The sequence below is a fragment of the Podarcis gaigeae genome (assembly GCF_964106915.1).
Source record: "Podarcis gaigeae genome assembly, chromosome: 6".
NCBI classification, from domain to species: Eukaryota; Metazoa; Chordata; class Lepidosauria; order Squamata; family Lacertidae; genus Podarcis; species Podarcis gaigeae.
In genome coordinates this window covers 87922629-87937599 of record NC_139682.1, presented here as the reverse complement: position 1 = coordinate 87937599, position 14971 = coordinate 87922629, and the positions used below count along the sequence as shown (strand labels likewise).

General features: G+C 43.0%; 1 protein-coding gene and 1 long non-coding RNA gene across 4 annotated transcripts in view; both read left to right on the top strand.

Moving 5' to 3' along the window:
* Window positions 1-14971, top strand: part of PBX1 (PBX homeobox 1) — a 219738-nt gene that overhangs the window by 67843 nt on the left and 136924 nt on the right. The window lies entirely within an intron of this gene.
* Window positions 193-4671, top strand: LOC310847457. The gene is made up of 2 exons (XR_014565816.1): window positions 193-2158; window positions 2312-4671. It is a non-coding gene; the product is annotated as an uncharacterized lncRNA (long non-coding RNA).

Below are 14971 nucleotides of genomic sequence, written 5' to 3'. Positions count from 1 at the left end.
GAGGGTGCATGCAGATACTATAGGGAAGAGGTGAGGAAGATGAAGTGCCATCACAAATGTGGAAATGGGTTGTGCAGTCAGGTGGATGGAATTGGATATTGTCCTTAAGGTGAAGCCTTTGTTAGCAGATATTTTGAAATCCAACAGATTTTCCTGTTGCACCATTCCACTTTTGAATACGAATTTGCACTTTGAATATATTTTAACCTCTCCATTTTATTGGCATTTCTTGGTATTGGTATTGATTTGGCAGATTCCATATATGAAACACCGTAATAAACTCTCAGCTGTCAAATACCAACCACCATTGCATGTTATCTCTCAGATGTTGTAAGTTTTTAAAATACCTTTACATTTCAACTGTCAAATATTGTTATTAAAAGCTAACATGCCAATCACCCAATACTATCAAATGTGATATGCCAGCAGTCTCGAAACTGTTCTCCAGGGAACTCTTGAGTTCTTTGGAAGCTTGTTGTAATTTACTCAATGAGAAGATCAGTGATCGTGGTCAGGTTTCTTAAAAAAAAAAAAAGTCCTCTGCAATGTGCAACCTCAGAAAGCTGGTTAGCTGAGGAGAAGGAACATGGGAGTGCGGGTCTCAGAGAAGGGGTGATAGTATCAACCACCAGGGAGCAGAGTGTCAGGAGGCATAATTAACAGACCCTCCTCGCCCTGGGGAGTGAATGAGATGATAACAAAGTCTTCAAGTTTTGCTGTTGTTTGTGCTGACTTAGCATAGAGGAAGTCAGAGTCGGAAGAAAATAATCAAGCAAAGGATAGATTATACTTCTTTCCTTTATTCATGGTAGCAATTGCAGTTGTATTATTAATTAAAAGCTAAAGGTTGGATTTCAGCTGGCTGAAGATCTTTTCTTAAAAGCTCCATGTGTTTTTATAAGTTAAACTTATGTGGCCCAAAGCAAGCACTGCTGTGTGTTCAATGGAACTTCATTCCAGGGAAGTATACATACAGGATTATTTCCCATGTACTGCTCTTCTGCGGATGCCTTGTGTGTTTAATAATGGAGCAACACTGTCACCTGTATTTTTGGATTTTTCCATGGCCGTAGGAGCTCTCCTGAAAATATCGTCTGAACTTCAAATTTTAACCACACCACCACGGATGGTGAAGTCTAAAGTTGCTCACATTAGCCTAGAGAAGCAGTTCTCAGCTAAGAACTGTGCACCCCCAGTTTTTCAAAAGTCAAGCCATGAACCCCCAACCTTTGAAAATTTTAATATCTCTATGGCAGTTTTTGTTATGTGAATGGTGTCACGGACCCCCTGGGTAGGTTTTGCAGACCCCCTATAGTCCATGAACCACCGATTGGGAACCATTGCCCTAGAGCATTGTGGGGTTTGCTTGTTTGCAAAAATAATGTGGACTGGAAACAGGCAGAGTCACTCATCCCCTTTGAACAGCTGTCTTTCTTACACACTCCTTTCATTACCTGGAGAAACCTTGGAATGTCTCCAGCATTGCCTGCCTAGTAACAGAAGCAGGAGGAATAATAGTACTACCAGTCTCCTGTTTCAGACAACATGTTTAAAGAAGAGTAAATGTTAGAGCAGCAAACATTGTTTGATTAATCAGTGTCATTAATGTGGTAGAAAGAGAAAAGGTTTATTCATAGTTTATAATTTTGTTTCTCGTTTAAATAGGTAAGCAAAAAATCCTGATTTAAGGAGCTATAATAGGTTGCACAGGCGTGCCAGTTGCCTGCTCAAGGATCAAATTGGATGACCACTTCTCCAAACCCCACAGTTAAAAGATATTTTTTCCTTCCTGTTTGTGTCCAAAGCTAGCCGACAGTTTGCCTTTCAGGGTAGAACTGCTGTGCCTTTTCCTTCAGCTATATAAGACCCACAGGCAACTGAAGCTGACAGTTCTCAAATGAAATCAGTGTCAATACATCTTTTAGAACTGGATCTTACACAACACTGATGGGCCTTTTACTGGAATGTTTTTTGAAGCCATTTAGGCTCTCCTGTGTTAACTGCTAATAGGAAAAGAAGAGAAGCTGACCACTTTTTTCCAAGACACCTCAAAACGTACATTCATTGTGGTATTGTGATATGTTCATTTTAATAAAAAGTGTAAATTTAAATTAATTCATCAAATTCAAATATTTTAATGTGTGTGTGTGTCTCAGCAGTGGCGTAGCGTGGGGGGTGCAGGGGGGGCCGGCCGCACCGGCCGCACCATCTGGGGGTTAGGGTTAGGGGGCGCAAATCCACGGGTTAGGGGGTGCAAATTACTTGCCTTGCCCCGGGTGCTGACAACCCACGCTACGCCACTGTGTTTCAGTGTGTGTGTATGTGTGTGTGTGTGGTTGACCAGTAAAGATTGGATAAGGGTTTAGGTCCCCTCACTCTAACAGACAGGAATATGGGAGAGAAGGACAAGAGAGATGTTTTCAAATTATAAATGGTTGCAATAAGGGAAGACCCACAAGTAAGGACAAGAAACAACAGGGTTAAGTTTGCAGCAAAGAAAAGTAAGAGATTGGAAATGTTTCCTAAATGGGCAGTGGAACAACTTGCCTAGGGAAGATGTAAAATCTTCCTCTCTGGTGGTTGTAAAGAAGAAATTGTTTCAGCACTGAGCATTGATGGGAAATGCTTTGAGCCGTCTAGGAAATCCGGTTGTTTCAGGACTATGTGACACTAACTGGGACTATTCTGATTCTCTCTATTATTGGTAAGTTGTAGGTCATTGATGACACTTCATATCTTTTATTTATTCATCTTTACTTTGTTTATTTTCAATACAATTAGTGTTTCCTGATTAAATAACGAGTGGCCAGTGAGGAACAATTATGCATGTGGCCTTGCCTTGCTTTTGCATCCTTTGGACTTCCTGCAGCATTTGTACTATCTCTACTCCTTTTTGCTCCTAGACTTGCTTTACTTTAGCATTTTGCTCGGTGCTTTTCTTCTATAAAAAAAGGCGAAGTTGTTGCATTGGCAGTGCCTTGTGAGTATCAGCATGACTGAGAGACCATGAGTTGAACAATCCTCCAGTTGGGTTTTCAGTTGAAACTTGTTTCTGAATAGAATCCTCAGACTTGTACACTTCCGGTGTTCCTTCTGTCCAGTTTCATGGCTGTTTTTGTCCTTGCTGGACTTCCCTCCATCACCTACTGCCCTTTCATGAGAAGGCGGGGAAAAGAGGTGATGGATGGCTTTGTCCTGTAGGTCATGCTCAGCCCTCGGGCGCCTGCCATTCCATGGCACCACTACCCTGTGATGAGTCCCTGTCTCTGTCCGGTGGCAGAAGGACACAGCTGTGAGGCTCTGTATGAGACGCTTCCCTGTACATTTTCTGCAGCACCGGTGTCTGGGCTGCCAAGGCATAATCCGTCAAAGCGCCCTCCATGAGGAGAAAGCAGAGCAGGGGGCCTTGTGTTAAAGTCAAAGGAAGAGCTGCCTGACTTTCGCCTCCAGCTGCGTATGGGGCTCTGCTCTGGGCTTGGCAGTAAATAAATAAAAGATGGGAATTGGGAGGGGTGAGGAGAGCTGCCATGTGTAACCCACCTTTCTTGCTTGTCAGACCTCTTTGCCCATTGTTTCTGACTGAGAAAATGGTCTTAGGATCAGGCAGAGAGGCAGTGATTTGTCCAAGGCCACCCAGGAAGGCTATGGTGATGGAGCTAGGCTTTGAATTAAGGTTCTCTCAAAGTCTAGATCTCAAGCCAATGCCACTGATTAGTGTTTATAGTTGTTTTTCATTACTCCATAATAGCTAAAATCTGCTTTTATGTCAGCATCACTGATTTTTTTTTGGTCTGCCATCATAAACCTTTTTTTGAGATGCGTATCTGTATTCAAAAATTCTAATTGATGAAGACTATGCTAATAAAAATATTCATTCATATTTACAACTAGCTGAATCTGCAGTCCTAAGCACTTGCCAGGGAGTAAGTCTCATTGAACTCAGTGAGGCTTACTTCTAAGTAAAGATTTAAAGATTAACACTATAGGGTTCTAAATCCGAAAACAGACAGATGATTTTTTTTCTTTTTAGACAGCTTTGAGCTGAGTTTATGCATAAGAAAGCTTAGCTTCTACCATAGAATCTTCCTTTCAAGTCTCGTTTTAAAGACCCTTACCAAAACACTAGTATTGCAATGAAAATTTTGCAACTCATGTGCATGGCATCAGTAAATTTGTTTCATCTCTGCTACCAGTTATTTGTTTTAATGCAATTTCCAACAGAGTTGGTTTCATGTTTCACCATTTTGAGGTGAGAAGTTTTGGTAGCTGGATGTTGGGTCATTTCAAACATTCTCTCCCCACACCAACAGTTCCTCGCAATTGCTTGTAGCTACATTAGCAAAAATCAAACATGTTAACTAGATGGTCATAGATATCACTGGTAGCAATTCTCATGATTGCAGCTGATAGAAAAATGGTGCTGTGATCCTGGGAATTGTTACTGGCCATATTTGTTTGGATACGCGCCCCTTATCAGAAGATGTAAGATGGGTGTAACTAACTAATGAAAAAATTCCCCTGATGAACATCAGCGAAATGAATCAGGAATTTTTGATTTTTCTATTTATATTTAAGGAAGCAAGAACATATAACTCAATAACATACAAGAATAAAGAATGACTATATGACTCAATTAAAATTAAATGAACACACAAAAACAGAAAATACAAATGAATGAATGAAAAATAAAAATCTGAGCCATTTACTTCATGTTCCAGGGTGCGGGGTGTGTGTGTGTGTTGTTATTGGTGTTGGGGAGGGGAAAACATTTTTAAAGAATTATTTTATATATAAACATCAGGATGTTGTCTCCAGGTTTACTTATTTACTTACTAGTGCACCTTATTGTATTTACATGTTTCATACTTTCATATTTTGCAATTAGCAATCATTTTGCATTCGTAACCAGGATTGCTAGAAAATGTAGTGTGTGAGCTAGCTCAAGATATCTCACACAGCTGGCACCAGAAAGTGTTTTTTCTGCAGGTCAGATTGGTTCTCAAATATGCGTGTTCTCCTTCTCTTCTAGTATGTAGTTTGATTCACTTGCTTGAGCCATCTATTTTGCCTTTCTGTTCCATCACTCATACATTTATCCCCAGCAATGGAGCATATTGAGAAGGAGTGATCTCTATCATGACTGATATGTGATGCACTGTAGTGGGGTTTTCCCCACTAATGGGAAAGGCGTCACAGTTCCCATTAGTGGAATAATTCGCTCGATGCTGTTAGATTGTTTAAACTGGTCAGGTTTCTGCACGGTTGGTTCCTGGGTAGTCAACTGGCCGGAAGCCCCACAGGAGCTATTCTGCGATTTCCAAACAGATGGGGGAGGGTATGATAGATTTATTGTGTGAGAATATTTTTGACAATCCATTGAATGATAAAATAGCACTTAGTAAAACTTCATATTTTGATAGCATAAGAGTTGCTAACCCTTTTTGGTTTTGATCAGCCTTGGAGGGTCACATGTCCCCAGACCTGTGCAGAGCTTGTCTGAGGCCTAGGGCGGGAGTCTTGTTAGAATAAAGTTATAAACGAAAAAGCAGCTGGTCCCTGGCAGGGCCCCCAGCCAACTTAGCCCTCCAAGGACCAGGGTAAGTATACCCTGCGGCAGCGTTCAAAACTCCCATTGTTCTAGGCGCATTTTGCGACAGGGAATTTCATTAGCACAAGCAGTGTCTGAGCTCTGGGCGCAGTACTGCCCCTAAGTTTTCAGATTAAAGCTACCACTGCTGCCACTGAGGGCATGGGAGGAGAAATTCCTACCCGCTCAACTTTCAAGAGATTGCTGCAGTGCCAAGCAAGCTAATAGGTTTAGCTGCAGCTTTGTATTATTGTTATTAAAAAAAAGTGTGCCTTGACATTCCGTTGTGGCACCCATAACCTAGGTTTAAGGTGCCATTTAGCTCCTCGCTTTCATATCTCAGTTTCTAACACTGCCCTGCTGCCCCCTCCACCTGCACGTCAGTGATGGGTGTGCCCCCCCTCTTTTGCGCTCACACACAGGCAACAGTACCCCCTCAGCTGACCCATGCAGATCAGCTGGGGAGGGAGTAAACAAAGGGCTCTTCCACAGGCAATTTGGGTTTTTTCTGGATTGACATCTGTTCTGATTTAGCACTAAAGAGTGGGTTTTCTCTGGGCAAGGAGTGGGGGAAAAGGAAAACCGCTCAGACCCAAGCTTTCTAGGCACAGGACCGCCCAAAAGTTTGGATGAGTCCAAAACCCGGGATGAAATTTGGCTTTGAATTTTTTGTTCTAAGCCCCCCCGCCCATCGAATGATCATCAACCAACGACCTTACCTAAAACAGGGGAGCGCATCATCCAGAAATTGCATTGCAATCAGAGACATTTAGATATGCCCAGTTAGATATGTAATACTACATGTGCGTGGAAATATGCCCACATAGTGCATGTGCCTGGCCTCACTTGCAAAAAGGACATTCATTCAGTTATTCTGGATGTGGGATTAGAAATGCACACTTGTTTCATGAATCTCTGGCATCCTGAACACTGTACATGAAACAAGGTGTTGTTTAAGGCTGCATATGAATTGCTGCATAGATAAAGGGTGTGAGATGTTGTTGTTTTTGGTCCCATTTAAAATCAGGCCTGGGAATGGACAAAGCTCAAGACTCCAGAGAGGAGTATCTGTGGTATTACTTGTTGATAGCAATAAGCTAATTACCTGATTAATTAGATAGTGAAAAATTCAGAAACCCCCATGGAAATCAATATCCCTTTCTTTTTCTTTAACCTCTTTACTCAATGTAGGTCACAAAACATGGAAACCCGCCAAGTCCCAAAGAGTAAAGCTGCAAAGGGTTATTTGGATTTATAGGCTGTCCTATAACCTTTTATTTTCCTCACATCCCTTTTTAAAATAACATCCTCCCTACTCATTCTGTTTTAGAACTGAGACTGAACTAGGGTTGATTCTAGCTGTTTTTATTTCCTGTATAGCACAGTTCTGGTTGGCACTGATACTTTAAGAGTAGTGGGGCTCTGGTTTTAGAATTCAGCACCCTGTCATTTCTTTAGCAGGCTGCGGGTGGCGCTGTTGCCTAAACCACCGAACCTCTTCGGCTTGCCAATTGGAAGGTTGGTGGTTCATATCCCTGCAATGGTGGTGAGCTCCTGTTGTTCTGTCCCAGATTCTGCCAACCTAGCAGTTCAAAAGCAGGCCAGTGCAAGTAGATAAATAGGTACCACTGCAATGGGAAGGTAAGCAGCATTTCCGTGTGCTCTGGTTTCCGTCACAGTGTCCTGTTGCACCAGAAGCGTTTTAGTCATGCTGGCCACATGACCCAGAAAGCTGTTTCTGGACAAGCGCCGGCTCCCTCACCCTGAAGTGAAATGAGCGCTGCACCCCAAGGTTGCCTTGCCTGGACTTAACTATCCAGGCGTCCTTTACCTTTACCTATCTTTGGCATTGCTGCTTTTGAATCCTCTGTGGAAGATTGCTGCTCAGCTTTTCTCTTTTGGAAACTGAGGCAGAGAATGAGTGATATGCATAAGACCACACAACGAGGCAATGAGAGAAGTAGGCCTTGAACCCTTTGCTTCCAATTTCCAAGCCAGATACCATTAGCCCTGTGTATGTGGTCTCTGCTTATGTTTCCAATTCTGGATGTAGACATGCAGCTAGCATTTGCATTTGCCCCTCCTGGTGTGCATGGCATGGATAAGAGCTATCCAGGGGAATTCAGTGCAGTCGCTTGTCAGTAATACTTTGCTGCGGGCAGCAGGAGCACATATGGTCCGAAAGAGACGATTAAAGGAAGCTCCAAGCCCTGTGTTGCTGACAAGTGATAACTGGCTTCTTTAGCTCAGATCTGGAGGGTGCTCATGATTAGACTGGACACTATCTAAGGGTCCTAGCTTTCCAAGTCATCCCCTTTGCATTCAGTTGCCCTGCAGGGCTTCACTCTTGGGAATCACATTGGGTTCTTTTGTGTTTCCTTGTTCCCTGCTAGTTGGTATTGGCCTGACCCACTTCTCTGGAAGTGCATCTTTTATTTCCAGTTGGAGGCTGGGCCCCTGGGGCTAAAACTGTAATTGCTTGGATTTCAAGCTCCAGATTTTCCATATCCACCTTGATGAATGCCAGGAAAAGTTCTAGCAGTGCACGTCTTACAGATCTTGAACTCCAGAACCCACTAGAAAAATTTTGATCATGGAACCCATTTTTCAAGAGGTGAGAATTTTCTTTCAAAGTTGCATTTTCATAGTTTTTCAAAAACCAAGTATTAGAAAATTGCATTTGTCCTTCTAGCATCCAGGTGAGTGACATCACCCCTGCTATACTGGGGAAGGATTTTGGTATATAACAAGCCGCAGTATAGGCCTAGAAAAATCTTGGACATTTTGAGCAAGCATGCTGGGATCTAAAATACTTTTCCATTTATACCCAGAGCTGGCCTTAAAAAGGTCTGTTGCTGCATTTTAGGATCATGAAATATTTTTTTCGATTCCTATTACAGCAAGCCTGCCTGCCAGCAAGGGTCTTTCAACTAAGACTACTTTATCAGCTTGCAGGTTGTAAATGTCAAGCCATATTGCAGGGTACTTTCTGTTTTGCCTAGCTGGCTAAGTTCAGTGGAGAAGGGTTGCCTCTGAAAACCAGTTCCTGGGAATTGCAGCCAGGCAGAGTGCTGCTGCGTTTATGTCCTGTTTTAGCTTCCAGGCTTCCCACAGACATCTGGTTGGCCATTGATAACAGGATGCTGGACTAGATTGGCCATGGGCCTGATCCAGCAGGCTCATTTACATTCTTACGGGTTGTAGCTTCCTGGAAAAGTACATTCTATGTTTGCAGATGGTTCCAGACTGAATCACCAACATCACCAGTAACTGAGAACGAGACAGACCTCAGATCTGATGTTTTAGCAAATTTCTCCTGCCGGTCACAATTAACAATATTGGGCTAGATGAACCTATGATCTGATCCAAGATGAGTGTCAGGAGCTGGAGTCTGGGGAAGATCAGCAATAAAACACTCGGTGTCAGTGAAGTTAAACCAAAACATTGCAGGCCTAGCAATCACAGCAGCTCTTCCCAGTAGTTCTTGCCCCAGTGAGGAAGTTGCGAGAGCTGAAGGTCTCCACCTTCCACTGCTCTTTAAGTCACCTTCCCCAGTCCCTGGTCATCTTGTCTCTCTTTGCTCTGACCTCTTCCTTTCTCTGCATGGAGAGAGAGCAGGGGGGAGGAGAGCTGGTCACAGCAGGAGTGGGAGGTTCCCTGGCTTCTTCAGCAGCGTGCATCATATCTGTCCCTTGACCCCCTTCTGCTTCTGCCTATGATTCTTGACTGCTCTCTGCCACAGCCTCTTGCTGCTCACTAAACCCTGTTGCCACTTTAGCTTTTGACACCTCCTACTCCCTCTTCACCCTCTGGCCACTCATCGGTGTCCCACCACCAATCCCCTGGCTCTGAGCCTTCTTCCTTTGGGGGTTTCCTGGGGATTTCCCAGCTGGTGCCTCCCACCACTCTGCTGCATCCAGCCAGTCCATGATAATAAGGCAATTTAGACTGTTCAGTGGGGCAAAATGTTCCCCATCAGGATTTTACCTGGACCTAAGTGTGCAATGCTTTTCCAAGTCTTGATGGTGATGGTACGGCGTAAGCTGAACCAAGACTCAGCTCCAGAATCCTTGAGCATGTCTCTGAGCATGAGCAGTTAATGTCTCTGAGCATGACCAGACTAATGACAGGGAGCAACCACCAGTACGTTTCTGAGCACAATTCAAAGTGTTGGTGCTGATTTTTAATGCCCTAAACCATTAGAAAATGTTAAAAAATTTAACTCTGTCCCTATATTGACTATATGTAAAGTAATTCTCTTGAATAGGAATCATATAAACAAAAAGAAAGTATTTTATAATTACTTTATTATGAAATAGTAAGTAAACATAAATATGAAAAATTTTAAAATTCTTTATTTTTAAATCTTTCGAATTTTTCAATTTTCCCCACGGCACACCAGGCAACACCCCGTGGCACACTAGTGTGCCACGGAACAGTGGTTGAAAAACACTGCCCTAAGCTGAGAAAAGTGAGGCTACAAGGAACCAGGCAGAGGGCCTTCTTGGTAGTTGTGCCTGCCCCATGGAACGCCCTCCCATCAGATGTCAGGAAATAAACAACTATTTGGTCAGGAAAGTTTTTTAATGCTTGATGTCTTATTGTGTTTTAATTTGTTAGAAACCACCCAGATGGGCTGGGGGAATCCAGTCATATGGGTGGCATATAGTTGTTGTTGTTGTTGTTACACAGCTCTTTTTGACAACAGGCCAATGGCGGCCATGCATTTGACATATATGTGGCATTAGTGCAAGGGTGGGGAGCTTGTGGCCCTCCAGATGCTGCTGGACTCCATTCTTGTGTCTTAGCTCCCATCTACCACTCAGTGGTTAGGGCCTCTCCCCCACCCATGGAAAGTGGCCGAGTGTAATTATGCAGAAAGCTCCATTGGAGCTATATCAATAAGACAGACGTCTGTTGTATCATTCTCTCTCAGTAAGGCATTTCTTCTCCCCAATTGCTCATATAGAATCATAGCCTAATAGCATCCCATTAACATAATTGCCAACACAACTAGTGTTCCGTGTCTCAGAGCCATTTACTTACTTTACGATAAAAAAAAAACCCCACGTACCAAAACCAGCCTGGAAATCACACCAAGGAGGTGCACAGGGAGGATACTTTGGCTGCTTGCCCCCCTTTTGGTGCCATTTTGTTGTTTGAGACCCGGGTGTTGAAGGATAAACACGGGAGAGGTGGGCTCAGCTGCAGGACGTGGGATGCCGAGTAGTCGGACCAGACTCGTGAGCAGACGTGTGCTAAGATCTAAACGGATTCTGCCAGGCGAAATGAAATTCCCATTATTTTTAATTAATCCTTAATTAAAATATATTACTCCGCAGATTCCGCAAATCTCTCTTAATATGCAAATGCAGCCCATTCAAGGATATTTACATATCATTAATTAAAACGGCACATTCTTTCAGTCTAACAAGCTGAGGGCCTTGGCTGCTGCCATGCTGGCACACGGCAACTGGCCCTGGCAGTGCCAAGGCCAAACAGCAGAAAGATGTTCAGTGTCAGCCACTCCACAAGGGGTTACAGCACTGCCCGTTCACCTCTAGAACCCTGGTTGCATGCCCTGCCTTGGTTCAAGTGCTCTGTTCCCTCGTCATGAGGCCAAGGGTGCCCTCCACAACTTGCAGCAACTGCAGGGTCCCCAATTCATTATCTGTGGCAGCCTTCCTGTGACCTTGTACAAACAGCAGTTGCTATGTTTGTCCATGGTCTTTTTGGGGAGGAGATCTCCGTAAGCATAAATTATAGGTTGTTTTATGAAGTTACAGCTAACCCTGAACTGAGCACCCGAAAGTGACCCTCCACATTATAGAAGTGACCCAGATTAAGGAAGTGGCTGACTTAGATTTCAAAAGATTATCGTGCTTCACCTTTCCCTCAAGTAGTTTACCTGGGGCATGTTTTTCTTGAGCCAGAGACTCAGGAAGAACATCATTTTTGAGAGCTATCCTACAGGTGGAAAGTTGTGGCTGGTGGTTTCATTTCCTAGTTTCACCCACCTGCTGCAGCTTGTCTCAGTGTGGTAATGTCCAAGCATACTCCAGATAGATTGGGGAGCAGAAGAGCCTGAGGGAGAGAGACATGAAGGGGATGGAGGGGCACAGCCTGATGTACATCATTAACTTTGGTGAAGCGGAAAATGAGTGGATTTCCTCCTGTCCCCAAGCACCATATTTGAAAGTGTACAGAGGGGGTGGGAAGAGGCACTTGGTGTCTTCTCAGAAGTGACAAAATATAACCTGCACTTCCGACTTTCATAGTTTTGAGCAGCATGAAAAATGTGAATTTGAAAAATTCCTTACTAGCTTTTCAGCGAGCAGGTTAATTTCAGAGAGCGTTTATTTGAAGTTGATGGAAATTTAAATCTGGATATTAATTATTGACTCTCATTCTTGCCTTCGGTGATGTGGGTGTGAAAAGACTTGCTTTTTTATACTTGCTTGCAGCTTACTATTATTCAGTTTTGCTTTTTGTGAATTGCTCAAAAGTGTTGCTATGGAACAGTATAAAACCTAATAACAGAACTGATAAATAACAACACTCCATAATGCATGACAAGATGGATGAAGACTAGAGTGGCAGAAGCATTGCACCAAAACTGACCAAATGCTGGCCAGCGCTTATCATAGAGCCTTCTAGGTGGCAGCGTGGGCTGCAAAGAAAGCTCATTTTGCACTGCATCCTTGAGGAGCCGGTGGGCAGAACTATTTTGGATGGCCTGGAGGTTACGAACTCTCATTGTAAGGGAAGGATCTCTAGAACAAACTATATTGATTGTCCCATTGATTGGGCTAAGTGGAAACAGGACCCCCTTTTAATGAAACAGGGGGGGGGGGAATGCTGGCAACACACACACACACACACACACACACACACACACACACACACAGCAGTCTTTGGGTGAGCATGGCAGAAATGCTGACCTTCTTAAAGGTAACTTAATGAGGGAAGTTTGCTCATGGAGAACCTCAGTCTTCTCAGTTTTTGTTCAGCATAGATGCACATACTTTGCTGGAACGGACTGGGAATATATATATATATATATATGCAGGTTTTGGTGTCCTCGGGTGTCTTCCCGTGTAAAAGTGTAAAAGACACCCGAGGACACCAAAACCTGCATTCCTGTACCCGTGAAAATCTACGAAAGCATATATATATATATATATATATATATATATATATATATATATATATGAATGAGAATGTGAATGTGATAGAAGCAGAGAGAGGGGAATCATAGAGTTGTAGAGTTGGAAGAGACCCAAAGGGTCATTTAGTTCAAACCCCTTGCAATGCAGGAATCTCAACTAAAGGATCCAGCACAGATGGCTACCCAACCTCTGCTTAAAAACCTCAAGGAAGGAGAGTCCAGCACCTTCCAAGGCAGTATGTTCCACTGTCAAACAGCTCCTATCATCAGAAAGCTATTCCTGATCTTTAATCAGAATCTCCTTTCTTGTAACTTGAAGCCATTAATTTGAGTCCTACCCTCCAGAGCAGGAGAGAACAATCTTGTTCCATCTTCCATGTGACAGCCCTTTAGCTATTTGAAGATGGCTATCCTATCTCCCCTTGGTCTCCTCTTTTCCAAGCTAAACATCCCCAGCTCCCTCAACCATTCCTCATCAGGCTTGGTTCCCAGATCCTTGATCATCTTGGTTGCCCTCCTCTACACACATTCAAGCTTCTCAATATCCTTTTTAAATTGTGGTGCCCAGAACTGGCCACAGTACTCCAAGTGTGGTTACGACCAAGGCAGAATAGAGTGGTACTTTTTGAATCAAACAAAACACAATTTATTGTGTACCAGCAGCTTTGCTCCTGGCGTTGCTTGGGAATTCTAGCAAACCAAAAAATATGTGGTTAAAATGAGTGCAGTTCCATCTACCGTCTTTATTCTCAGTGGCATCCAAAGATGAAAAACTGCTTCTCCATCTCAGGAACCATAATGCAAAATTTGGTTATGATATCTTAAGAGGTTTCCAAATGCAAAACAAACATACAAACAACTTTCCAAAATACATAGTAAGTTGAATGGATGCAGAGATACATTCATGTTAAAAAGTGTCTTTGAGCCAAGGAGTCCCTGGTTGAAATGTTGCCTCAGCCATGAACTCATTTAGATAAGGTTCAAGAGTTTAGTGACATAAGCAAATTGCAAAGGGGAACCTTCGCTCATCACTGGAATGTTTCACTCGCCTGTCTCAGTTATACACTGCAGTTGCCAGACACTCCCGAAACTCACATTGCCAGGCTCTCTCCCACCCCATCTGATCCCCTCCTGATCAATGAGGCACCACTCTTTAGCTCCCGGGCTCTGATGCTGTGTCTCAAGGTCTGAGCCTTAGGGGATCTAGCAAGCTCCCCTCCAATTCCCCCCTAGAAGTAGCATGGAGAGAGAGAGAGGTTGAAGTAAGCAAGCCTCCTGGTAAAATATGGTGATGGGACAGTATGAGAGAAGAGAGGATCATGCAGAAGTATGCAGGAAAGGATTTGAATTATTGCACAGGTATGAAGAACTCTATACATCTGATAAGCAAAGGATTCCCAACTTGCATCTGCCAAAATTCATTTGCTACTATTTAATATTTAATGTTAAATTGTACTATTCAATGGCCCCTTATCCTGGAAAGAAGTGAGGTGTCACAGGTTTCTGTCCTGGGCCCGTTGTTGTTCAACATGCTTATAATGACTTGAATGAAGGAATTGAGGGGATCCTCGTCAAATTTGCAGATGACACAAAACCATGAGGTGTACCTAATGCCACAGAAGGCAGAATTGGGATTCAAGATGACCTTAGCAGATTGGAGAACTGAAGAAAATGAACAAAATGAATTTTAATAGTGACAAATGTAAGGCTCTACACTTGGGCAGGAAGAACCAGCTACATAAATGTAAGATGGGGACACATGGCTTGGGTCACAGTAGACCACAAGCTTCAAACGAGTCAACAGTGTGACGCAGCAAAAATAAATAAATAAAAATAAAAATAATGCTATTCTAGGCTGCATCAACAGAAGTATAGTATTCAGGTCAAGGGAAGTAATAGTGCTGTACTCTTCTGTTGTGGTCAGACCACACCTGGAATACTGTGTCCAGTTGTGGGCACCACATTTCTATTTTAAGAAACAATTCTATTTTATTTTTCATATTAATAAAGTTATAAAATGAAGAAAACACCCCTAGAGCAGTGTTGCACTTTAAGGAAGCATACCCAATCTCACTTTTGGTCTTACCATCTTTCTTTTTAATGCCATGTCAGTGCTATGATTTAATCCTAGATCAGTGTGCTAATCTGGTTGGCATTCCTGAGATCTGGAAGGATAAAGAGCAGTGGGGAGTGGGCATCTGTTTTCAACAGAATGA